Genomic DNA, 7,663 nt, shown 5'->3' with positions numbered 1-7,663 from the left:
TAAGTTTAAAAATAATCCTTCATATTTGCTTGACTTGTTTTACTGCCTTTAGTTCTCTTATACTCGTTTACAAAGTTGCGCAGATCCAACAGCAACGCCGCAAAGGTCAAGACAATAAATTTGGAAGTCTATCGAAATTGCCAGAGCTTGATGGCTACCTAAAAAAAAAATATAATTCACAAATTCCAAAGTTAAGGTCGTGAGAATTTCATGACGACGACTCGTTCCATTTTAAATGTGCATCTTTAAAATGTAGATCGATATGCCTGCTTCCGAAGAGCAAAATGATATCCGCAATGGGAGGAAATGAACCGCACTGGACTGGTGCACGCGCGAAATTCTTGCGCGTAATGTGTCTTAACTTGCTGACCCCATAGTAACGCTTCCATGTCCAAGGTCGTGACTGTCGTTCCCTTTCTCGGAAAACAGAGAAAGCCGTGTGTGACGTGAAACACTCGTCGAAAGGGTGAACACATTCTCAGCCGGGACGATCGTCTTCTTCCGGGAGCTCTAATAAATGGATAGGTAGATACGTGTGCCGAGTTTATTTGTTGCACCATAAGAACGCAACATTAATTTGCATGCATTGATGAGACACGACGTAGTCTCGCTAGGTTTCGTTTGGGTTTCTACATTACGTCACCCGAAGCAGGTTTATAGCCAATATAAAAGGCGAGACAGTGCTGCAAACGATTATCGTCGAGTCAACGCGGGCCAGCGCAACTATATACGCAGAAGCAAACAGATCGTCATCTAGAATGAAGGTAAGCATGTTGAGCATCGTGAGAAGTTAACTGAGATGTCATGCTTTTAAAATCTCCCCAATAACTCATTTTGTATAATCAGTTTTGTGTTTGTTAATCCATATGTGTTTCAGTTTGGAGACATGTACGGCGCCAGTCACCGGTGATGAAATATTATTCAGTGCGGCAGTACACGCAACAAAATCATAGACTGAACTTAAGAATTGTTTTCCAAATATAGCAGTGAGGTTGAAAAAATCGTTCTTAAACGTTACGGCTTAAATAAATCACGCTGACTGCTTTCTGTAGCCAATGCGTTTAGTTGCCTTTCAGTTCAATAGCTTCTCTAGAGTACATATGGACAAGAAAGTGAATTCGGCCGCTTGTTGGACTTTAATTCAGTGGGGAGCAAAGAAGCCTGCCACTAGCCATCATTTTACTGAAATAAAATAACACTTCCAGGTACATTTGTTGAAATTGGAGTCAGCTTTATTAGTCAAAAATATGCCTGGGTTATGGAGAAACGATAGATTTGGGATTAATTCAGCAACCTCGGGTTCTTTAGTTCGCATGGAAATTCAAGTATAAACAACATTTTTTTTAATGCCTTGACCAAAAATTGAGTTAGCAAGACCATAGCTTCCCATTTCTACATGTGCTAAGCGGCAGCCAGAGTCTAAACTGCTGAAAATTTCGTGGAGGGATGACACGTTCAAAGTTTCACTCGTATACACGTTCAAAGCGCTCGACAACAGCGTTAGTGCCATCATCGGTTTTTCTCGTACAGGTTTTCCTAATGCTCGAAAGCGGACACGGGTTCATGGTAGGAGCATAATTACTGGGACGATCATAGAGTTTCTTACTCTTACCTAGAGTGAAAGCTGTGCTGCCGTCTATGGGAGTTTACATGGAGTTTTCAGACGGCCAGTTCAGCCACCATGGGCGCTCAAAGAATCATGGGCAGGAGAGCTACCGAGTGCAGAACTACAACTTTTGGCCAAAACTAACGCAAAGATAAACGTTGTTCTACCGTAAATAATGTCCTAAGATTCAATATTGTGACTATAAATTGCAAAAAGAGAGAGAAACAGCATGTCAGTGTGATATTTATCCAATATAAGCGATGGCGCTTTCTCCTATTGGCTTAGTTTTGAGCAGCACAAATACCAATATTTCGCACTTAATAGGCAAAATTTGAAACAGAAAAACGTTATAAAAATATTTATGGTTGTGCAATCACTTAAGGAAGTTTTTAGTGGCATTTAGGGAAACAAAAACAATTTATTGGCGACGTCTGCTTTTGCGCCTTCGCTACTATGGCTTTCGCGGTCTATGTACGCACCTTCAGATGATGATGATGACGAAAAAGCAACATCGCAGTAACGCCACTCCACGTACCCGAGAAAAACCGACTGCCCCGCAACAAGTAACACACCCACCCATGATTCTTAGCGCGCTCATGGTGGCTGAAGTGCAGCGCCCTCAGCTTTCCCTCTAGTTAGTGTAAGGAACTCTATGGGGACGATGATTTCATTACGCTGCCGACAATGAATGTGTGCTGCTTATTATATCGGTCATATAGATAAGTTTCAAAATGGTTATGCGGTACCTCAGATATATAAGAGGACTATCACATGGTTCAAAGATGTTATTTTCTTCATAGATCATAAGTACTATAGTGCAAGACTTATTCTTTCCTAAGATGGCTGGTAGTGCAATTCGCGCGATATTAAAATGCGCCATTTGCACTTATCTTTGACGCACATAGATGAGCACCAATATAGAGCACAAACGCAGTGTTTCCTTTCTCATTAAGAAAAACGTTTGCAAGTGCGGCAGCTTTAAATTTTTGTTGTAGCCTTCTACTATTCGTACATGCATAAAATTCCTTTTGGGCACATCGGAAGTCAACTTTAGGATGTCTTGCATGTGACGCATGTAACCACTTAATTAATGACAAAATCAGTTAGTTTAACATTGTAATGTATTTCAAACATAATTGCAGCTCTTTGCTATCGCCGCTGTCACCGCCCTAGTGGCCCGCTCTGTATTCGGTGAATACGTTGCTGAGAACAAAGACGTGGAGGCACGGGGAGGCCTTTTGATTGCTGGTGTCAAACTTGGAGGCCTGAGTGGCTACGGTGCCGGCGTTGGTCGCGGCCTAGTTGGCTCTGGTGCCGGAGGAGCTGGACTCGGTGGAGCAGGGCTCGCTGGTGCACATTACGGCGGATCAGGTCTATCCGGAGCTGGTCTTGGTGGAGCTGGCCTACGCGGCACCGGTTACAAAGCGGCTGGTACCGCTGGAGCTGGCCTAGGCGGTGCCGGGTACGAAGCGGCTGGTACCGCTGGAGCTGGCCTAGGCGGTGCCGGTTACATAGCGGCTGGTACCGCTGGAGCTAGTTTTGGTGGAGCTGGCCTAGGCGGCGCCGGTTACAAAGCGGCTGGTACCGCTGGAGCTAGTTTTGGTGGAGCTGGCCTAGGCGGCGCCGGTTACAAAGCGGCTGGTACCGCTGGAGTTGGTCTTGGTGGAGCTGGCCTAGACGGCGCCGGTTACAGAGCGGCTGGTACCTCTGGAGCTGGTCTCGGTGGAGCTATCCTAGGTGGCGCCGGCTACAATGCAGCTGGTACATCTGGAGCTGGTCTCGGTGGAGCTGGCCTAGGCAGCGCTGGCTACAGAGCCGCTGGTCTCGGGACTGCGCCTCTGGGTGGTGCTGGACCGGTAGGAGCCGCCGCCATAGGCAGCGGTGTTGCGGGCCCGGGAGTCGTGGGAACCGGAGCCATTGGCACCCCCGGTCTCGTCGGAGCTGGTGTTGACCGCGGCATTAGCGGTGGTTTCCAGTCAGGCTATGGATCTTCAGCGGGAGGCCTCCAGTCAGGATTCCAGGGTGGTGCTTCCGGATACAGGCAGGGAACGGGAGCCTTTTCATCTGGTGCTTCTCGCCGCAAAATCGACTCTTTTAGCAACAGCCAAGGCTACAGCCACAGTTCTGGCTTTTCGGCAAGTGACAGCAAGAGATATGGCTCGGGCCAAAGTCAAGGTTCGTCTGGATTTAGCAGTGGCGCTTCCGGATACCAGGGTGGCTTCGGAAAGTCCTCCTATGGAAAGTAGCTGGTGTCGGTGTTGGTGGCATAGGTCTGTATGGTTAAACGCTAGGGACATCGTGCGCCAAAATTCTAAAACAACCATTTTGTCATACGTTATTTGATTACCTTATTAAGCACAAATGTAGTGGCAAGATTTGACCGTGGCTTGCGGCAGGGCTAATAAAAAGAAAGCTTGCTTGGATTAATTCAATAAAGCAGATTAAAAAACAGTAAATTTCTCTTGATGTTTTTTTCAAAGCTAGTAGGGTGAACCGGTTGAGCAGAGTCACTTTTAATTTTTGAAAATAAATATGCATGCACGCCTTTATGATCTAACATAACATGCGCATTTATGATCCTTACCATTTTGAGTTTGTAATATGGTAAACCTTGGTGATTTGTGCCCGACTATGTACCTTACTTACATCTACTGGAATGATATGTCTTGCCATGGACTTTTTGTTTCTTTATAAAACACAGCGTTGAAGCTAATAAACATTCTTTCTTGCTTAACACTGCGTATGACTTTCTTTCAGGCCATAATCTCACAAAGCACTTCGCATTTAGTTTCTATTGCAATTTTGCGAAGAGCAATGAATAGTACCGATGTTACCAACAAACAACGGCCACAGAAATAGTAATTCTTCGCACAGGGTTTTCATTGTAAGTAGTCTGACAATGGCAGTCCGGCGGCGAGACCACTTGGGGGGGGGGGGGGGGGGGGGATTAGTGTGGTCTGCGGTGCTCGCCGCCATTGTGTAAAAATTTGAAAGTTTTAATCACGTAACAGACGCTAATTTTTCATAGCTCAGTGGTTAGGGCACTCGACTGCTGAACCCAAGGATGCGGGATCAAATCCAGGTCCCGGTGGCCGCTTTTCGATGGAGGCGAAGAGCAAGGCGCACTCTACTACTGCTTCTCTCATAGCCGAAGTCGATTTGCGAAGATATACCTCATAAACCAAGCCAAACCTATTTTCCAGAGCAACCTCTGAAATGGGCCCTAAGTGCTGGCTTGAAACTGGTTACTGAATAAATTATGAATTAACTCAGGAAGGTATAACACATTGTTGATCATTTGCAATATAATTTAGGAATTTGGTGATATATTAATTAGCGTTTGCATTTACGTTCAGCATTTCTTAGAAAAACGCCAAGTACACGGATAATCCATCAGGCCCTTTTGCGCAGTTCGAGTCATTAAAAGTTCGGAACTAGGAGATGATTGGGCGACCCACATAAGCATTAATTAAGAAATTAGACATGCTGCATGATAAGTAAGACGTTCTGGGTCCTAACAACTAGTTAGCAAAACACTACGCAGATTGCTTCAATAATAAACGTAATCGTGGAAACGACAAAAAACTGGTATGTGGTACAGCCAGAAAGGTTTCCGATACTTGGCACTCATCTGTAAGTTGCCCCGCTGCGGCTCAGTTAGCAGTATATATCAGAGGGTTATACGCGACCAGTTAAAAAAAAAAAACAAAAAAACATTGGCACGAACAATGCACAAAGGAAGAGAAAAGGGGTGGATGCATCTCCCAGATGTTTTCTTTTTTTTTTTGGGGGGGGGGGGTGAGGGGGGGGGGGTGCTGAGACCCCAGAACATTCCACTGCCCCCCCCCCCCTCTCCCCCTTCTGCCTGGCTAGGCCCCCGTCGCCTTATCTGACGAACAGATTCAATTACTTTGGTGAGGAAAGCCAATTTGTTGAATTACTAGCGATTTGAAGAGCTTTGTGTTCCAAATTCCTGAAGAGCGCAAGGAAATATAGCCACCCATTTTAATGTTCTCCACCCATAAACGAGTGCGATCACTGGATAGCCCACCGAGATATAACATGGCCGAAGATGACAAACTCTTGTGACTACCTTTCCAGGGTGCGCTTAAGAGTTCGACCAATGTTTCTTATGACTGAGAGACGCCTCGATGATTTTACTTTAGCCTGGCATGTCATCACTGATGGCGCTTTAATGGGGCAGCCTATAAATCTCAATTGCAATTCCGTATATGCAGAGATGAGACCTTTCTACGCGGACTAACTTAGTGGAATAATTATCGCTGTCAATTCAGGCTTCAGTGGCAGACAAGCGATGGAAAATATCAAATAACGTGTCTATATTAACACGAAAAAAGGTTATTGTGTTCACGAATTCAGTTCATCATCATCATCATCATCGTCATCATCAGCCGGACTACCCACTGCAGGGCAAAGGCCTCTCCCATACTTCTCCACTTAACCCGGTTCTGTTCTAGCTGCATCCACTTGACCACTGCGAACTTCTTAATCTCATCCGCCCACCTAACTTTCAGGTAGTTATTATTTAATTCAGTTATTTATTCTTTAATTATGCAAGGTGTAGGTGTGGGAGCTCGGAGATAATATGTGATGTTAGGAGCTCATTAGTAGGCCCAAGTGTTCTTGGTGTTGAGGGTCTCTAATGGTTGCCTTATTGCAGGGCTGAGGGTGTTATTAAGTGATCCTCCTCCTCCTCCTCCTCTCCGGAAAAAAAGAAAAGTCAGGGAAATTGTCGCATATTCTTTGTGATGTTTGATTGATCTTAGGCAGAGGGGTATCGCGGCCACGTACCTTGCTTCTCGCCGCTTGCAACCAATTCATTGAAACGCCTGGTTAATGTGTGATCATATTGCACTTGCAAGTCCGTATGTGATAAAAATGGAGCTAATGATTAAACTACTTGATAAATATAATGCGTTGTAAGTGCTCGAGCACTTTAGATTTGGCAAAATGTTTTTTAGGCTCATCATCATCGCCAGCCGCAGCACAGTCATGTAGCAATACGAGGAAGAGAAGGAAAAATCTTTATTCCTAAATGGGCCGCATTGGTCCATACGGAAACGACGCAGCAAAAGGAAGGCAGCAACACTCTTTCGAAAGCCTTTCACTAGAGAGAGAGCGAAATGAAGAAAAAAGAACAGGTAAGTTAGCCGGCGTTTAAAATTAACTGCCATGCTACTCTTCGTAAGAAAGAGAATCGGGGGAAAAAGAGGGAAAGAGAAAAGTGTGGAAAAGAAAAGAACTAAAGCAGAGGGAGTAAAATGCGGCCATTAAACGCATGTTAAAGTGTGCATCGTCGAGTACAGTTGCGACCAAGTCGCCTCTAACGAAGCAGTGGACTAACGCGTTCAAATCAGAAATCTGAGCTGGGCTAATAGCAGCTCGCTTACACAACTAAACATTAAAATGTCTGCAAAGTTAGAAATCTTCTGTTCCGTTCGTGGGCTTTGCAGTCGGTGAAGAAAGGCAGCAGAGCACTTGCGAGCAAAAACAAACTCAATCTTTATGAGACGGTACGTATACATGCTTGTCGGGCATTATACCCGAGGGAGAGGCACGACCTTACAGCTGGTATTATAGGGCTCATTTGGTTGCGCAGTAAGGGGCGACAGTTGCAGACAACTAATAAAAGAACACGCTAAATATACCTGAATGCATCTTGAGAGTCACAAATCAGTGAAAAGAACGGCGCACATTGTTCACTTGCGCATTCAACAGCGTCAAGCAGAGTGTGGATGACAAAAAAAACTGAAGCGCAAATATTTAGAGAAAATGTGATACATTTTGCGTTTCGCATTTCATATCGCCCCGCCGTGCTGGCTGCTGAGCCCGAGGACGTGGGTAAGATTTTGGCAGTGGTGGCTGTGCTTCGATGGAGGCAAGACGCAAGGCGCCTGTTAATTGCGCGAAGTCAATGCAGGTTAAAGAGGATGTCGGAATTACCCCGAAATCCTCTACAGCAGCGTTCCTGAAAGCGCATGTCGTTTTGAACTGTTAAACCTCATAGATACAATATTCCATGCCCAATTCCTTACC

General features: G+C 45.2%; 1 pseudogene across 1 annotated transcript; it reads left to right on the top strand.

The window, feature by feature from the left end:
- Positions 1–714: 714 nt before the first annotated feature.
- LOC146201561 (uncharacterized) lies at positions 715–4,324 on the top strand (annotated as a pseudogene). The gene is made up of 2 exons (XR_014701655.1): positions 715–764; positions 2,749–4,324. The product of XR_014701655.1 is annotated as an uncharacterized LOC146201561 (transcript).
- The last annotated feature ends 3,339 nt before the right edge of the window (positions 4,325–7,663 follow it).

The sequence above is a fragment of the Amblyomma maculatum genome, chromosome 1, assembly GCF_055883805.1.
Source record: "Amblyomma maculatum isolate TAMU_Amacu chromosome 1, ASM5588380v1, whole genome shotgun sequence".
Classification (NCBI taxonomy): Eukaryota; Metazoa; Arthropoda; class Arachnida; order Ixodida; family Ixodidae; genus Amblyomma; species Amblyomma maculatum.
The sequence above is the reverse complement of the archived record's forward strand: the minus strand, read 5'-3'. Positions and strand labels throughout refer to the sequence as shown.